This window comes from Loxodonta africana, chromosome X, assembly GCF_030014295.1.
Source record: "Loxodonta africana isolate mLoxAfr1 chromosome X, mLoxAfr1.hap2, whole genome shotgun sequence".
Classification (NCBI taxonomy): domain Eukaryota; kingdom Metazoa; phylum Chordata; class Mammalia; order Proboscidea; family Elephantidae; genus Loxodonta; species Loxodonta africana.
This window is the reverse complement of record NC_087369.1, coordinates 102862727-102881546: the sequence shown is the minus strand read 5'-3', so window position 1 is coordinate 102881546 and position 18820 is coordinate 102862727.

Genomic DNA, 18820 nt, shown 5'->3' with positions numbered 1-18820 from the left:
GGGTCATGTATCCAACTGCATACTCTACATCTCTACTTGGATATTTAATAAGCGTCTCAAACTTAACATGTCCAAACTGATCAACTGATCTTTTACCCTAAACCAGCTCTTTCCAAAGGTTTTTTTTCCCCCAGTCTCATTAAAAAGGAATACTACCTTCAGTTGCTGAGTCCTAATGTCTTAACATCATCTCTACCTCTTCTCTTCGTCTCATGCCCCACATCCAATCAATCCAAAAAAAAAAAAAAAAAAAACTTTGCCTTTACCTAAAAATATATCCAGAAACTCACCACTTCTCAGCAACTTCATTTCTAACACCCTAGTCTAAACCACCATTATCTCTCATGTAGATTGTTGTAATCATCTCTTAACTCATCTCCCTGTGTCTGCACTTGCCTTCTTACAGTCTATTTGCCAACCAGTAGCCAATGATTCTGCTAAAATATGCATCAAATAAGGTTACTGCTCTTCTCAGAACTCTTTTTTGGTTTTACATCTCACTCATCATAAAAACTAAAATCATTAGCGTGCCCTAAAAGGACTTAAATGATCTGTCCACCATTACCTCTCTAATTTTGTTTCCTAATTTTTCTCTAATCCAAGTTACTCACTATGGTTTGGCCACATTTGCCACTTACCATTTTTCAAACACAGAAAGCATGCTTCTGCCTCAGTGCCTGTGCATGTGTTATTGCTCTACCTAGAATGCTCTTCCTTCACAGGTCTGTGTGGCTTGTGTCCTTATTTCCTTCAGTTTTTTTTTTTTTTTTTTTACAGATATCACTTTATCAGTGATGTTTTCCCTGATGATAACCCTATTAAAAAATGACAAATCCCTCTCTCCAGGAATCTAATTTTTTTTTGATGCTTTATTTTCCTTCATAGGATTTATCACCCTGTGACAGGCTGTTTTATATATTTATTTATTTGTTGTTTAACTTTCTTCGCTGGAATGGAAGATCTATAAAAGTGAGGATTTTTATGTGTTTTCTTCACTACTGTCATGGATTGAATTATGTCCCCCAAAAATGTGTGTATCAGTTTGGCTGGACTATGATTTCTAGCACTGTATGGTTGTCCTCCATTTTGTGATTGTAATTTTATGTTAAAAGGGATTAGGGTGGGATTGTAACACCACCCTTACCCAGGTCACATCCCTGATCCAATGTAAAGGGAGTTTCCCTGGGGTGTGGCCTGCACCACCTTTTATCTCTCAAGAGATAAAAAAGGAAACGGAAGCAAGCAGAGGGTTGGAAACCTCATACCACCAAGAAAGCAGCACCAAGAGCAGAGCAGGTCATCTGGACCTGAGGTTCCTGCGCTGAGATGCTCCCAGACCAAGAGAAGGCTGGTGGTAAAGACCTTCCTCCAGAGCTGACAGAGAAAGAAAGCCTTTCTCTGGAGCTGGCTCCCTGAATTCGGACTTCTAGTCTAGTAGACTGCGAGAAAATAAACTTCTTTTTGTTAAAGCCATCCACTTGTGGTATTTCTGTTATAGTAGCACTAGATGAGCAAGAAAACTACCATACCCTCAGCGCCTAAAGCAGTACCTGGCACGCAGTAGGTTCTCAATAAATATTTGTTGAATTAATGAATAACTGAATGACTCTGTCTTTTACCTTTGATGTGCAATAGTGCCTGAGAAATACCTTAAACATTTGCAGCACAACAATGAATTTTCTGTATTACTTATTTCCTTTGAAATATATTGAACATCCTTTGATACTTATTATTTTTTTTAATTACTATAGAAAGGACTTTACACAATGGATGGATAATAGATGTTGTAGCTATTTTCTCCTCATATCCCCCTCACACATTTCCACTCCTTAGTCCCTTACATGGCTGTTCTCTGAGTAGTTTATACTTGAAATACAGGATGGAACAAAGTAGTGCCCTATTTCATAGCTTATTTGCTACAGCAGTATAACAATTTTACTATGACAGAAAATTTTTTCATTGACTCTAGAGATAAATTAACACTAACAAAGAAATTACTTAACTCTGTTGTAGGAAAAACATACTTTATATGGTTCCTGCCCATAAAATCATCCTTTAAAGCAATTTGTAACATTTGGATTAAATATTATTGAGAAATACCAATTTGACATAAAAGTTAAATTGGTTTTTCTATGGATAATATTTCAACTGTAGCTTCAGTCAATAGCCCAATGATTTTAGCCTCTCAAATTAAAAAATCACCTTGTTTTCTCTCTCCTAAAAATGGCTGTCAGTTTTTATAACCTAACTAAAATATAGCCATGGTATTTCATTTCAGTCTTGTCTATTTGAAGACAGAGTATTTTTCTAGGAACAATTAGAAGAATTAACAATTTCTAAGGCTAAAAGAGAAATAGATCCAAAGTTACTTAAAAGAAGAGTATTGTAACCATAGGTGTATGATATATGGGTAGATAGTCTTTGGTAGATAATACATCCCTAATTCTATAAAACTCTCTAGAGCCCTTAACAGCCACCTATTTCATGGTTAGGGAATCCCACTGGTGAGCGGTGAGTAAGTTCCTTAATTAATGAAAGGGCGTATGGCATTGTTATGAGCATGAATCCAAGTCAGACAAGTTATTAATTCCCAATTCTAACACTGTGACCTTGTGAAAATTAGTAACCAGGAATTAAGGTAGCAGCTCTTTAGAGTATTACCCAGAATATTTTCTGGGCTCTGAGTTTTAATCCCACAAAGCTGTGTTTTATAAAGATTAATCTTACAGTGTTTGCAAAATGAATTGGAGCTGAGAAAAAAAAAAAGAAGAAAGAAAGATCACATAGAAGATTATCGTAATGAGCTTGGCTTGAGAAAATGAAGATTTGGACTAAAATGGAGGTAATGGAAACATGTACCAGTCAGAATACACTAGGTCATGTTACAGCAAAATACAACTCCAAAATACCCCAGTGTTTTAACACAAACACAAACACACGCACACACACACACTTATTCTTCATTCTTATTCATGTTACAGGTCAAGCACAGGACAGAAAGGGACCCAGGGAATTCATTCCCATATGAGTTTCCATGATCACTTTGCAGGAGAAAGAGAAAAAGGTGAATTATACACTGACTTTTAAGAGGTTTTCCACTTACACAATTATTTTAAATATTTTGAGTTCTAATATTCCAGTGGCCTGTAAGAGTAATGAATATTTTTCTCACATGCCTCTCATAATACATGGAACTGACACAGGTACCCAGTGATTGCAATTATTACATCAAATATAATTATTATAAATATAAATCGAGCTCTTATTACTTACCATAGTACTGATTACTTTACAAATAATATCACAATTAATACTGTATTTTACAGACATGGAAACTGAAGGTGAAGAGTTTAAATGGTCCAAGATCATAACTAGCCAGGTCTGATTCCAAAGATTAAATAACTAACCACTGCCCTGCACTGCTTAACAACAGTAAGAACATGAGAGCTGCTCCTTGGAAGCCCTGTGGGGCAGTTCTACTCTGTCCTATACGGTCACTAGGAGTTGGAATCGACTTGACGGCAACAGGTTTTTTATCTTGACGGCAACAGGTTTTTTATCTCTTTGTTTTGGGGGGAGGGGAAAGTTTTATAATAAATTCAAACATCATTTAGTTGATGAAGTCTATATTTTAGCTAGTGTCAAATTCCTTTGCTTTGGTAACTTTTCCCTTGTGAAAGAGCACTCTAAAACTGAAGCACTTGACATAACTAAAGTGGCTGACACAAGTCTGAATTGGACTCCGTTTTGCCCTAGGTTCCTGCTTCTGCTTTTTAGAGTACGTGTCCCATGACTACACTCTTGACCAAAATAACTTGTTCTGAAACATTCTGAGGTGGCCGACCCAGAAATTTGCAGGAACCAACTCTGGAAGTTTGAGTACTCTGGCAAATAGATTCTTTTTTTTTTTTTTATTAACTTTTATTAAGCTTCAAGTGAACTTTACAAATCCAGTCTGTCACATATATGTTTACATACATCCTACTCCGTACTCCCACCTGCTCTTCCCCTATTGAGTCAGCCCTTTCAGTCTCTCCATTCGTGACAATTTTGCCAGTTTCCCTCTCTCTCTATCCTCCCATCCCCCCTCCAGACAAGAGCTGCCAACACACTCTCCAGTGTCCACCTGATTTAATTAGCTCTCTCTTCATCAGCATCTCTCTCCCCCCCGCTGACCAGTCCCTTTCATGTCTGATGAGTTGTCTTCGGGGATGGTTCCTGTCCTGGGCCAACAGAAGGTCTGGGGAGCATGGCCGCCGGGATTCCTCTAGTCTCAGTCAGACCATTAAGTATGGTCTTTTTATGAGAATTTGGGGTCTGCATCCCGTTGATCTCCTGTTCCCTCAGGAGTTCTCTGTTGTGCTCCCTGTCAGGGCAGTCATCGGTTGTGGCCAGGCACCAACTAGTTCTTCTGGACTCAGGATGATGTAGGTCTCTGGTTCATGTGGCCCTTTCTGTCTCTTGGGCTCCTAGTTGTCGAGTGACCTTGGCGTTCTTCCTTTTCCTTTGCTCCAGGTGGGTTGAGACCAATTGATGCATCTTAGATGTCCGCTTGTTAGCATTTAAGACCCCAGACGCCACATTTCAAAGTGGGATGCAGAATGTTTTCATAATAGAATTATTTTGCCAATTGACTTAGAAGTCCCCTCAAACCATGTTCCCCAGACCCCCGCCCCTGCTCCGCTGACCTTTGAAGCATTCATTTTATCCCGGAAACTTCTTTGCTTTTGGTCCAGTCCAGTTGAGCTGACCTTACATGTATTCAGTGCTGTCTTTCCCTTCACCCAAAAACCCTCTCCCTCCCTCCCTCCCTCCCTCCCTCCCCTCTTCGTAACCACAAAAGTGTGTGTTCTTCTCAGTTTTTACTATTTCTCAAGATCTTATAATAGTGGTCTTATACAATATTTGTCCTTTTGCCTCTGACTAATTTCGCTCAGCATAATGCCTTCCAGGTTCCTCCATGTTATGAAATGTTTCAGAGATTCGTCACTGTTCTTTATCGATGCGTAGTATTCCATTGTGTGAATATACCTCAGTTTATTTACCCATTCATCCGTTGATGGACACCTTGGTTGCTTCCAGCTTTTTGCTATTGTAAACAGAGCTGCAATAAACATGGGTGTGCATATATCTGTTCGTGTGAAGGCTCTTGTATCTCTAGGGTATATTCCCAGGAGTGGGATTTCTGGGTTGTATGGTAGTTCTATTTCTAACTGTTTAAGATAACGCCAGATAGATTTCCAAAGTGGTTGTACCATTTTACATTCCCACCAGCAGTGTATAAGAGTTCCAATCTCTCTGTAGCCTCTCCAACATTTATTATTTTGTGTTTTTTGGATTAATGCCAGCCTTGTTGGAGTGAGATGGAATCTCATCGTAGTTTTAATTTGCATTTCTCTAATGGCTAATGATCGAGAGCATTTTCTCATGTATCTGTTGGCTGCCTGAATATCTTCTTTAGTGAAGTGTGTTCATATCCTTTGCCCACTTCTTGATTGGGTTGTTTGTCTTTTTGTGGTTGAGTTTTGACAGAATCATGTAGATTTTAGAGATCAGGCGCTGGTCGGAGATGTCATAGCTGAAAATTCTTTCCCAGTCTGTAGGTGGTCTTTTTACTCTTTTGGTGAAGTCTTTAGATGAGCATAGATGTTTGATTTTTAGGAGCTCCCTGTTATCGGGTTTCTCTTCATCATTTTTGGTAATGTTTTGTATTCTGTTTATGCCTTGTATTAGGGCTCCTAGGGTTGTCCCTATTTTTTCTTCCATGATCTTTATCGTTTTAGTCTTTATGTTTAGGTCTTTGATCCACTTGGAGTTAGTTTTTGTGCATGGTGTGAGGTATGGGTCCTGTTTCATTCTTTGGCAAATGGATATCCAGTTATGCCAGCACCATTTGTTAAAAAGACTATCTTTTCCCCAATTGACTGACACTGGTCCTTTGTCAAATATCAGCTGCTCATACGTGGATGGATTTATATCTGGGTTCTCAATTCTGTTCCATTGGTCTATGTGTCTGTTGTTGTACCAGTACCAGGCTGTTTTGACTACTGTGGCTGTATAATAGGTTCTGAAATCAGGTAGAGTGAGGCCTCCCACTTTCTTCTTCTTTTTCAGTAATGCTTTGCTTATCCGGGGCTTCTTTCCCTTCCATATGAAATTGGTGATTTGTTTTTCTATCCCCTTAAAATATGACATTGGAATTTGGATCGGAAGTGCGTTATATGTATAGATGGCTTTTGGTAGAATAGACATTTTTACTATGTTAAGTCTTCCTATCCATGAGCAAGGTATGTTTTTCCACTTAAGTATGTCCTTTTGAATTTCTTGTAGTAGAGCTTTGTAGTTTTCTTTGTATAGGTCTTTTACATCCTTGGTAAGATTTATTCCTAAGTATTTTATCTTCTTGGGGGCTACTGTGAATGGTATTGATTTGGTGATTTCCTCTTCGGTGTTCTTTTTGTTGATGTAGAGGAATCCAAGTGATTTTTGTATGTTTATTTTATAACCTGAGGCTCTGCCAAACTCTTCTATTAGTTTCAGTAGTTTTCTGGAGGATTCCTTAGGGTTTTCTGTGTATAAGATCATGTCATCTGCAAATAGTGATAACTTTACTTCCTCCTTGCCAATCCGGATACCCTTTATTTCTTTGTCTAGCCTAATTGCCCTGGCTAGGACTTCAAGTACGATGTTGAATAAGAGCGGTGATAAAGGGCATCCTTGTCTGGTTCCCGTTCTCAAGGGAAATGCTTTCAGGTTCTCTCCATTTAGAGTGATATTGGCTGTTGGCTTTGCATAGATGCCCTTTATTATGTTGAGGAATTTTCCTTCAATTCCTATTTTGGTAAGAGTTTTTATCATAAAAGGGTGTTGGACTTTGTCAAATGCCTTTTCTGCATCAATTGATAAGATCATGTGGTTTTTGTCTTTTGTTTTATTTATGTGATGAATTACATTAATGGTTTTTCTGATATTAAACCAGCCTTGCATACCTGGTATAAATCCCACTTGATCAGGGTGAATTATTTTTTTGTTGTGTTGTTGGATTCTATTGGCTAGAATTTTGTTGAGGATTTTTGCATCTATGTTCATGAGGGATATAGGTCTATAATTTTCTTTTTTTGTAATGTCTTTACCTGGTTTTGGTATCAGGGAGATGGTGGCTTCATAGAATGAGTTGGGGAGTATTCCGTCATTTTCTATGCTTTGGAATACCTTCAGAAGTAGTGGTGTTAACTCTTCTCTGAAAGTTTGGTAGAACTCTGCAGTGAAGCCGTCCGGGCCAGGGCTTTTTTTTGTTGGAAGTTTTTTGATTACCGTTTCAATCTCTTTTTTTGTTATGGGTCTATTTAGTTGTTCTACTTCTGAGTGTGTTAGTTTAGGTAGGTAGTGTTTTTCCAAGAATTCATCCATTTCTTCTAGGTTTGCAAATTTGTTAGAGTATAATTTTTCGTAGTAATCTGAAATGATTCTTTTAATTTCATTTGGTTCTGTTGTGATGTGGTCCTTCTCGTTTCTTATTCGGGTTATTTGTTTCCTTTCCTGTATTTCTTTAGTCAGTCTAGCCAATGGTTTATCAATTTTGTTAATTTTTTCAAAGAACCAGCTTTTGGCTTTGTTAATTCTTTCAATTGTTTTTCTGTTCTCTAATTCATTTAGTTCAGCTCTAATTTTTATTATTTGTTTTCTTCTGGTGCCTGATGGGTTCTTTTGTTGCTCACTTTCTATTTGTTCAAGTTGTCAGGACAGTTCTCTGATTTTGGCTCTTTCTTCTTTTTGTATGTGTGCATTTATCGATATAAATTGGCCTCTGAGCACTGCTTTTGCTGTATCCCAGAGGTTTTGATAGGAAGTATTTTCATTCTCGTTGCATTCTATGAATTTCCTTATTCCCTCCTTGATGTCTTCTTTAACCCAGTCTTTTTTCAGGAGGGTATTGTTCATTTTCCAAGTATTTGATTTCTTTTCCCTAGTTTTTCTGTTATTGATTTCCATTTTTATGGCCTTGTGGTCTGAGAAGATGCTTTGTAATATTTCGTTGTTTTGGACTCTGCAGAGGTTTGTTTTATGACCTAATATGTGGTCTATTCTAGAGAATGTTCCATGTGCACTAGAAAAAAAAGTATATTTTGCAGCAGTTGGGTGGAGAGTTCTGTATAAGTCAATGAGGTCAAGTTGGTTGATTGTAGTAATTAGGTCTTCCGTGTCTCTATTGAGCTTCTTACTGGATGTCCTGTCCTTCTCCGAAAGTGGTGTGTTGAAGTCTCCTACTATAATTGTGGAAGTGTCTATCTCACTTTTCAATTCTGTTAAAATTTGATTTATGTATCTTGCAGCCCTGTGATTGGGTGCATAAATATTTAATGTGGTTATGTCTTCCTGATCAATTGTCCCTTTTATAATTATATAGTGTCCTTCTTTATCCTTTGTGGTGGATTTAAGTCTAAAGTCTATTTTGTCAGAAATTAATATTGCTACTCCTCTTCTTTTTTGCTTATTGTTTGCTTGATATACTTTTTTCCATCCTTTGAGTTTTAGTTTGTTTGTGTCTCTAAGTCTAAGGTGTGTCTCTTGTAGGCAGCATATAGATGGATCGTGTTTCTTTATCCAGTCCGTGACTCTCTGTCTCTTTATTGGTGCATTTAGTCCATTTACATTCAGCGTAATTATAGATAAATAAGTTTTTAGTGTTGTCATTTTGATGCCTTTTCATGTGTGTTGTTGGCAACTGCATTTTTCCACATACTTTTTTGTGCTGAGATGTTTTTCTTAGTAAATTGTGAGATCCTCATTTTCATAGTGTTTGACTTTATGGTAGTTCAGTCGTTACGTTTTTCTTGGCTTTTATCTTGAGTTATGGAGTTGTTATACCTTTTTGTGGTTACCTTATTATTTACCCCTATTTTTCTAAGTAAAAACCTAACTTGTATCGTTCTATATCACCTTGTATCACTCTCCATCTGGCCGTTCAGTGCCTCCTGTATTTAGTCCCTCTTTTTGATTATTGTGATCTTTTACCAGTACTCTGGCAAATAGAGTCTTGATAAATGAGTCTCACAGAGCATGTTGAATGTCAACAAATCCAATGTACCGCCATACTCATTCTCCACCCTGTACAAAGATCTGATAAAAAATATGTGCTTATCTCCCTCTATGGAAATGCCATTTTGAACTTCCATTTTGTCACTTCCTTATTTGCAAATTTTTCAGTCTGAATAAACCTCTTATTTTATAGAAGTCCTGTTTCATTTTTAACAATTATTTGGTGTCAGATATGGGATTGAAGTGACCAGCCTATGGCCTTGAAGCCCTTGTCAGATACAGGTGAAGGATCCCACTGAGGCTTTTTAGGCTTTCAATTTCCAAGAACAGCCTTGGAGGCCATTTGGTGAGTCACCTTGGATTTCGAGCCACGTCTTATTACACTGCAGCCCAGGTCAATTTTATTCTGATTTCGGTTTGTCTGCACATGTTTGTATCTGTCTTTGTGTATGGTCATGGGTTCCACCAAATCTAAGCCTAAACATTTTTCCCTAAAAGGTCTCCTGCTACATATCTACAACTTAAGGATCTTAGTTATGTTTATATTTAGAACACTGGCATGCCCTGAACAAAGACAAATTGTCTGAATGGAGGTCACTTTGGGGTTCATTTGAATGGGGAAAATTGGTATATCTGAGATCTAAATTGTTGTTAGGTGTCATGGAGTCAGTTCCAACTCATAGCTACCCTATGTACAACAGAATAAAATAGCCCCATCTGTGCCATCCTCACAATTGTTGCTATGTTTCAGCCCATTGTTGCAGCCACTGTGTCAATCCATCTCATTGAGGGTCTTCCTCTTTTTCACTGAACCTCTACTTTACCAAGCATTATGTCCTTCTCCAAGGACTGGCCTCCCCGATAACATGTCCAAAGTATGTAAGACAAAGTCTTACCATCCTCCCTCTGAGGAGCATTCTGGCTGTAAATCCTTCAAGACAGTTTTGCTTATTCTTCTGGAAGTCCCTTGTATATTCAATAATCTTTGCCAACACCATAATTCAAAGGCGTCAATTCTTCTTTGGTCTTCCTTATTTATCATTCCGCTTTCACATGCATACAAGGCTATTGAAAATACCATAGCTTGAGTCAGGCACATCTCAGTCCTCAAAGTAACATCTATGCTTTCTAACACTTTGAAGAGATCTTTTGTAGCAGATTTGCCCAACGCATCACTTGATTTCTTGACTGCTGGTTTCATGGGCATTGATTGTAGATCCGAATAAAATGAAATCCTCGACAACTTCAATGCGTTCTCTGTTTATCATGATGTTACTTATTGGTCCAGTTGTGAGGATTTTTGTTTTTTCTGTATGTTGAGGTGTAATCCATACTGCAGGCTGTGGTCTTTGATCTTCATTAGCAAGTGCTTCAAGTCCACTTCATTTTCAGAAACCAAAGTTGTGCCATGCTCGTGTTGCATGTTGTTAATGAGTCTTCCTCCAGTCCTGATGTTGTGTCCTTCTTCATATAGTCCAGCTTCATAGATTACTTGCTCAGCATACAGATTAAGTATGGTGAAAGGATTCATCCTTGACACACAGTTTTCTTCATTTTAAACCAGGCAGTATCCATGTACAGCTTCTGCACGAGCACAATTAAGTGTTCTGGAATTTCCATCTTTCACAATGTTATCCATAATTTACTATGATCCACACATATAGTGTATATCTAAACAAAAATTTTAGAACACTTATTTTGATTGATATTTAGAAGCTTAGAGCCCTGGTGGTGCAGTGGTTAAAAGCTCAAGCTGCTAACTAAAAGTTTGGGAGTTCAAATCCACTAGCCACTCCTTAGAAACCCTATAGGGCAGTTCTACTCTGTCCTATAGGGTTGCTATGAGCCAGAATCAACTCAATGGCAACGGGCAATGGGCTTTTTTTTTTTTTTGCTAGAAAGAATTTGTAGTTAATTCTAAACTGGATTCTTCACAAGTCATGGTACCCAAATTAACCAAGATTAAAAAGTCTCTTAAGGAAGAAACACACAAGACAGTTGATGAGTCCACTCCTTCTGACCCCCCCACTCTTCCTCTACCTTTGTACCCCACTCTTCCTCCATATCCTGGGAAGGATCCTGATCTGAATAAATGCTGTTTACAGTTGATGATGTGTCTCTTGACCCTTAACCTTCTCTGATGTCTGAGATGCCTTGTAATATTAGACTAGTTAAAGGGCCAGAGAACAAAGCCTCTGTAATTACTTTCTCTCCCTGGTCTAAAGTTGATTTTAGAGCAATAGCTAAGGAGTTTCCAAACCCATTGAGGACACTCAAAAACTTAAAGAGGAATTTCACATTTTAATTCAGGCTTACCAAGCTGGTCTGGCTGATCTGTATCAGTTCATTCATACAGTAGTTGTATCAGGAGAGACAGAAAATTGGATTAGACTCACCAGTTGGAAGGAAGCTGATAAATCAACTGATTTCAAAAATCATATCAATTCAGCAGCCTATTATGATGAATCAAAGGCTATTGCAAAACAAACAAAAACTACTAGACATAATTCCTAAGGCTTTCCCCCTTAAAACTGATTTTGAAAGAATCTGGAAATGCAAACAAGAACTTGATGAATCTGTGTATAACTTTAAGGAAAGACTTACCAAGTCTTTTTCTGAGCACTCTGGTCTAGAGTTTGCAAATGCCAGAATACCTGTCAATTCTGTGTTTATCAATGGTTGCAAACCAAAACTGGCAACCTTAGTAATGTGCCATCTACGGGACTGGAAGACTATTCCCATAATTGAACTTACTGACACAGCTGAAAAGATGGCCCACACTCTCCAAACAGATACATTTAAGAAATCAGATAGTATTATGGCTCTGCAGCTCCAACAGCTGCAAACTCCATTTAGAGGCAACAATCCTAGGCCACCGTTTTCTGAAGCGTGCCATTTTGCAAGATACCTGGACACTGGAAAAGCACTATTATAAATTCAACTTACATCCCAGTTTATGCCAGTGTCAGTATCCTTAGGACCCTTACCTGAAAACTACTCCTTCCTCTTATGTGATACTTCATCTGTCAATCTTTTAAAATGAAATTTATTAAATAAGTGTGACTGACCTATAATCATTGATAAAAGAGGGGAAACAGTCCCACAATTTCCAGAGAAACCCCAAATAGATTTCTTAGGTCACGTAGAGGCTTTGACAATGGATAAGGATACCTCTACTTTTGAAAAAGAGCAGCCCTTGGTATCCGGTGTGTCCTCAATCTTATAGGCTTCTTCTCCCACAGATGTGGGAAGAATACCTAGTGCTCAACTAATTAAAGTTCAAATTGACCCAACAAAACCACTTCCCAGGAGACAGGAGACAATTCAAGGGTGAACCCCTATACCTGAGGAATTAATTAATAAAGGGCTAATATACCTTGCACTAGCCCATGTAATACCCCAATTCTTCCAGTTAAGAAACCTGATGGAAAGAATTGGAAATTTATTTGAGACCCTAGGGCCATCAATCATCTGGTGATTCCCTAATTTCTAATAGTTCCAAATCCTCATCTTTTGTTGTCTCAAATACCTCCAGAGACTAAGGTCTTTACTGTAGTGCAGTGCTTTATTTAGTACCCCGTTTCACCCTAATAGTGTATATTTACCTTCACTTGGGACTGATGCCAATATACCTGGACCACCATGCCTCTGGGCTTTCCTGGATCTCCTATTTATCAAAAGTCTTAAAAGCTGATTTAGATGATCTAATGTTTCCAAATAATTTTCTTCTCATTCAATATGTTGATGATTTGTTACTTGGTTATAGGAATTCCTCAGACTGTGAAGAAGATTCTATGTATCTATCTGTTTAATTGTTTGACTGCTAGAGGTCACAAAACGTCTAAAGATAAAGTTCTATTTGTTAAAATGAAGTTAAATATTTAGGCCAAATTCTAACTTCACAGAGGGGCCCAATTAGATCCACAAAGACTTCAAACCATTTGTACTGCCACAACTGGATTCAAAATTTTTCTTTGATTGCTCAGTGACTCTATGTTTTGCTTAAAACAGAGAGCCCAGAGCCCCAGTGATAGACTCCTGAACAAATGGAACATTTCCATGAACATAAGAGGACTCTAATCAATCCCCCAGCTTTAAGCCTACCTAGCTATGACAAATTTTTCTTCATTATTTGTTCATGACAGAAAGTTCTTAGAGGAGATCGATCTCACACCTTGAGTTAGCCGTTTTGGATGTTAAGTTGTTCCTCCAAATGTGACCTTGCTCCGCACATGCCTGAATTGGAGAATAACAGAAGCAGAGTGTATGAGCTATGGCATGGTGAAAAGGTTGAGGAAAGTTCCAACTTATAAAAAAGATCAATCCAATGAGAAGTCCAGGCAGAAGAAAACACTCTTACAATGGTGATCATGGAATCTCTATGAGATTCATGATCGGAAGGGGGAAGTGTGAAAGAGCATTCTAAAAGTGATGTGCTTGACATGACTAAACTAGCTGACACAGGCCTAAATCAGGCTCCATTTTGTCCTAGGGCCCTGCTTCTGCTTTTTAGAGTATGTGACACATGACTACAGTCTTGACCAAAATAACTTTTTCTGCAACATTCTGTCAACTCGGCTAAGTCATGATTCCCAGTATTGTATGATTGTCTACCATTCTGTCATCTGATGCGATTTCCCTATGTGTTGTAAATTCTACCATTATGATGTAATGAGATGGATTAGTGGCTGTTATATTAATGAGATCCACAAGATTAGACTTTGCCTTAAATCAATCTCTTTTGAGATATTAAAAGAGAGAAGCAAGCAGAGAGACACGGGGACCTCATACCACCAAGAAAGTAGCTCCAGGAGCAGGTCGCATCCTTTGGACTGATGACAATGACCTTCCTCCAGAGCCGACAGAGAGAGAGAGACTTCCTCTGGAGTTGACGCCATAAATTTGGACCTGTAGCCTACTAGCCTGTGAGAGGACAAATTTTTCTTTGTTAAAGCCATCCACTGTGGTATTTTTCTGTTATAGCAGCACTAAATAACCAAGAGACTTACTGAGATTGTTGCAGGAACCAACTCTGGAACACAAAAAACTGAGGCTAAGGTTGCGTACGCCAGCCAATAGAAATTCTTGATAAATGTGTCTTACAGAGCATGTTGAATGTCAACCAATCAAATGTACTCCCATACTCTTTAGCTACCTTGTACAAAGTTCTTATAAAGGACTTTGTACAAGGTAGCTAAAGGAAATGTGCTTATGCTCCCTCTTTGCCATGACATTTTGAACTTTCATTCTGGTGCTTCCTGGTTTGCAAACCTTTGAATCTGAATAAAACTCTTATTTTACAGAAATTCTGTTTCACTTTTAACACTGTAATGAGGACTTTACTTACCAAGTATAATTACTCTTGGATGTGTCCTGGGTTTTTTTCTCTGCACTGTTTGTTTTAAGCACCTAATGATGCTTTCTATTGGATGTTTATTCTTTTTCCTCCTTAAAGTAAAAATAATTAGCATGTGAATATTCAAAAGTCCAATAATAAATCAGTCTTATTAATGATATTCAGCTACAAGTAATCCATGTCATGTGGCAGTACAATTATATCACAAGACTGAGCTTGACTTATTAGAGCAGAGATTGGAATGAGTCTTCTGGACTTTTGTCTGTTGGTTATATATTATGCCTATATGACTTAATTACCCAAGAGACCAGATCTAAAACTCTACTTCAACCAGAAACGGTCTCAGGAAATTGTTTCAAAAATAAACATGGTCTAATATTCCTTTACTTCCAAGAAGCCATTTTAACTATAGGTGCTTAGGAAATTGTAGCTCACCCGAAAATCTTCATTTCAAGATGTCTGTATTTGCATGGTATGCAGTACCCATGAATGGTAAATAAAATATTTCTTTTATCTTCAGACATTCAATGTTTAGTGTCATAAGTAGTTTTACTTAAAAGATTTTATTTGTTCCCTAGAAATATTGGAAAGAATGACAACAAAATGTAAGCACATATTAATATTGATGCTTTACTTAAGTCTCTGTCAGTAAACTGCTAGAAATGAATTTCTCGCTCCCACAATCATTTGAAAGCTACCTAGTCTGGAAACTAGTTGGTTATTAATTGCAGGCTCTTTTTTGGAAGGTAGATGCTTCATAGGGTATAAAGAACAAAGATTCCATCTATAAAGAATGCAGCAGACTGGCTCCAAAGTGATTTACTTAATTGATCTAAAAGAAGCTAGATTCATGATTAGCAAAAGAACAAACAAATCTTCATTTAAAGCTCTGGGCATACATAAATTCAATATATTGTCAAAGAAGCAATTCCTAAATGAACAAAAAAGAAAAACTCTTTTATGACTTAGGTACCTTTAGCACTGAGAAACAGCAGAATTAAAATTAGGGTGTAGCTTATTTCATAACTGTGATCAGAAAAGGTGCAAGGCTTGTGAGAAAAGAAGTCAACAAGAAAACATCCTCAGTGTTAAATTACTTTTCTTTAAAATGCAAAGCATATGTTACTAATTAGCAGCTTAGTCTCAGAAATGACTACATAGGCTACACAGTAAGGAAATAGTACTCACCTAGTGATGCTTTTCTTACATTGGCCCTTGTTCATTTCCAATTCAGACATTTGCAAGATCTCCTTCCAACAGAGGCGGCATGGTAGATGATACTTGGAGTGAGACAAACTTGTGTCCAGTTCACAGTTCTACCACTTGCTAGCAGCTTAGGCAAGCTAATTAACTTCTCTGAGCTTGTTTCTTCATCTGTAAAGCAGGGATACTAGTGGCATCTACTTCATTGGGCTGGTTTAGAATTGAGTGAAATAATGCATGCACTGTACTTGGCCCCATAATAGGTGCTTCATAAATGTCAGTTTCCTTCTTTCTTTGGTCAACGTAGAGGGCTAGCAGATATGGGGCATGCCCAGGAGACACCTTTGGATGTGATCAAGAAGCTGTGTTTATGTTTCCTTTTGTTGTAGTTATTGCTTCCTAGAACATTCTGTACTGATCAGGAATAAAGAGCTAATAACAGAATAGAGTAGGTCAGTTCAGGCAACATTTCTCTAAAACATATCAGTGGAGTGCTTTGTTTCAGGAATAATGCTAAACTTGCCTCACTGGCATATCGCTCTCTGCTACTGAAGGATGTCTTCCTAGAAATGAGCCCTTCACCCTCATTCCTGGAGTCCCCTGGGTGGTGCAAACAGCTAATGTTTTTGGTTGCTTACCTAAATGTTAGAGGTTCATATCCACCCAGAGGAGCCTTGGAAGAAGGACCTAGTGATCTACTTTGGAAAAATAAGCTATTGAAAACTCTATGGGATGCAGTTCTACTCTGACATATGGGTCCACCATGAGTCAAAATCTACTTGAAAGCAACTGGTTTGATTTTTGTTTGTTTGGTGTAGAGGTGAATGGACGGAGCCTGTTTAGTCACAAAAACTTCCTTCTCCTCCCCTCTTCAGTGAGAATGAGAATGCTCTTCCATGTGCCATATTTTCTCCTGGCTTTTATTAACAGTAATGTGTTATGTTAGAGAATGATTTTATATCTTGACCCAAAATGCATACATAAAGGAAATGACAGTTATTTTCCTAACCTAGCATTGCTGCAGAATTATGAAATGGACAGACGAACAACTTTCTTCTTATTTTATTCACTCACTTGCTGGGTCTAGGTCTGAATCTTCCTTTCAGTAAAATGAAGGATTGGAATTGATAATCTCTAAGGTTCTGACACGCTCTATTTTTTATTAACTTTTATATTAAGAATAAAAAAAATGTATTTTCACATCTATAGTCACTGGGTTCTTGACATTTGCCAGAGAATGCCCATTGGGCAGTCTTTCAGTTCAGCGAGGTGGTTAAGAACTAAGACACTAGAACAAGACACCAGTTTGAATCCCGGTTTTGCCCTTTATTCCCAACATGACCTTCGGCCAGTCTTTTAATTTTTCTAATCCTGTTTTCTCATCTGTAAAGTAAGGTTAATAATTGTATTCAACTCTTAGAGATCTTGAGAGGATTAAATGAAAAACACAGGAAAGAACTCTTAACATGGTGCTTGATGAATAACAAGCAGTAAATGTTAGCTACATGGCACTGGGATAATGTCATTATTCCAAAACAGAGAAGAATCAGGCATGAAAATTTCATCAGTAAAAACAAGAGAGGAGGGTTGAATACGGCAGAACTATGTCCTTTAAATGATTTCCTATCCAGTCTCCTAAATTTATGGAGAAAGGACTAAGAAAAAAATAGAATAATTTACACTTAAAACTCCATGAGCAAAGTAATGCCACATTGAGACCAGTGTGATAACAAAAAGGACAGCAGAGAAGAATTCTTCCCTTTTTTTGTGGAACAGGGCATGGTATTAATGACCTGAGGGAATGCGTATATTTGTGGCATCAGCAATATCAGTGGCATGGGGATACACTCTGATGACAATAGCTGCAAAACACCTTTTTGATGGTTTCATGGATTTAAGAGGCCTTGGAAGCAGACATTATCTCTATTTTGAGTCCTTAGAATGAACACATAATTAGATGTTCAGTTTTTTTTTTTAATGTCACCTGCACAAGAGACACTGTCAATTGATGACCGACTCTGAAACTTAACCCTTGATATAAGAAAAAAAAAAAAAATATAGATGTGTCAAAATGTCCCTATCATCAAAATAATCAAATCAAAGGGTCTACTGCCTCAAGGAGAAAAAAACTGCAAGCTCCTGATGGCAGCTGAAAGGGCTGCTCATTAACTCATGCGGGCTGTCTTCTGAGAAAAAAAGAAAAAAATTCTTTTTGGGACTCCCAAAAATATTTGTGGGGAGGAGCTTGAAGGAAAGAAAGCTCTAAGCTGACACTACAGGGCAGAGCTGGGGCCAGAGTAAGTTTGGCTTATTGTGACCTTTGCTTCTTGGTTATTGGTTTTGTTTGTTTGTTTGTTTTCAATCTCCAGATGGGAATGGCATGTCGAAGGCTGATTATGTGTTCTAAGCCTGCTAGTGAGTTTGAAACCACTAGCACTTTGTACATCGGTAGCTTTAACTAGAGTTCAATGTTCCCTGTACATCTCAGCCAAGGCCTATTTCCAGACTGTTAACAATATTCAGGATTAGTAAATTGCAGTTCCTTTGGAAGTTAGATCAATGCCTTTCTCCTCTTAACTCCCATAGTCATTTCCATCTTGTAGAAATTCATAATGATCAGAATATTGCTGAATGTTGACAATGGGAATTTTTCAAAAAATCTGTAAATGTAGTAATTAAATATATTTCTGCCTGTTTAAGGTAGTCATCTTGAAAATATACATATGGTATAGAAGGATAAAAAATGATCACACTAACCGAAAAAGCTATAAATGGCTGATAGAATTACAAGTACTGAATTCGGTGTGTAGCTTAGCTATATATCGTTAATTTTATTAGCATGGGACGCTTTCTCCAAAGGGTATATATTGTATAGTGTTTTAAATGTGTGATGTAGACATTTTTATATATATGCAATATAAATCATAAGTGAAAATGGAGCACATTTCTATTTTCAATGCAAAAACAGCGATTTGCCAAAATGATTTACTGCTCTCTTATTTTTCCTTTTTTAAAGGACATTTTGAAATAACAATAATGCCATCTGCTGGTCAGTTCAGTGAGTCTGAAAATAGGTGTATAAGATCTGTCTCCAGAGAGGTGCCAAAAAACAAAGTTGGTAGTTGGAAATGTACTCATTTCATATTTGTCAGATTTGTGAAGTTTAAAATTCTGTCGCTAAGATTTCAGGCCTAAACAATATATTTGACTTTCTGTACAAGT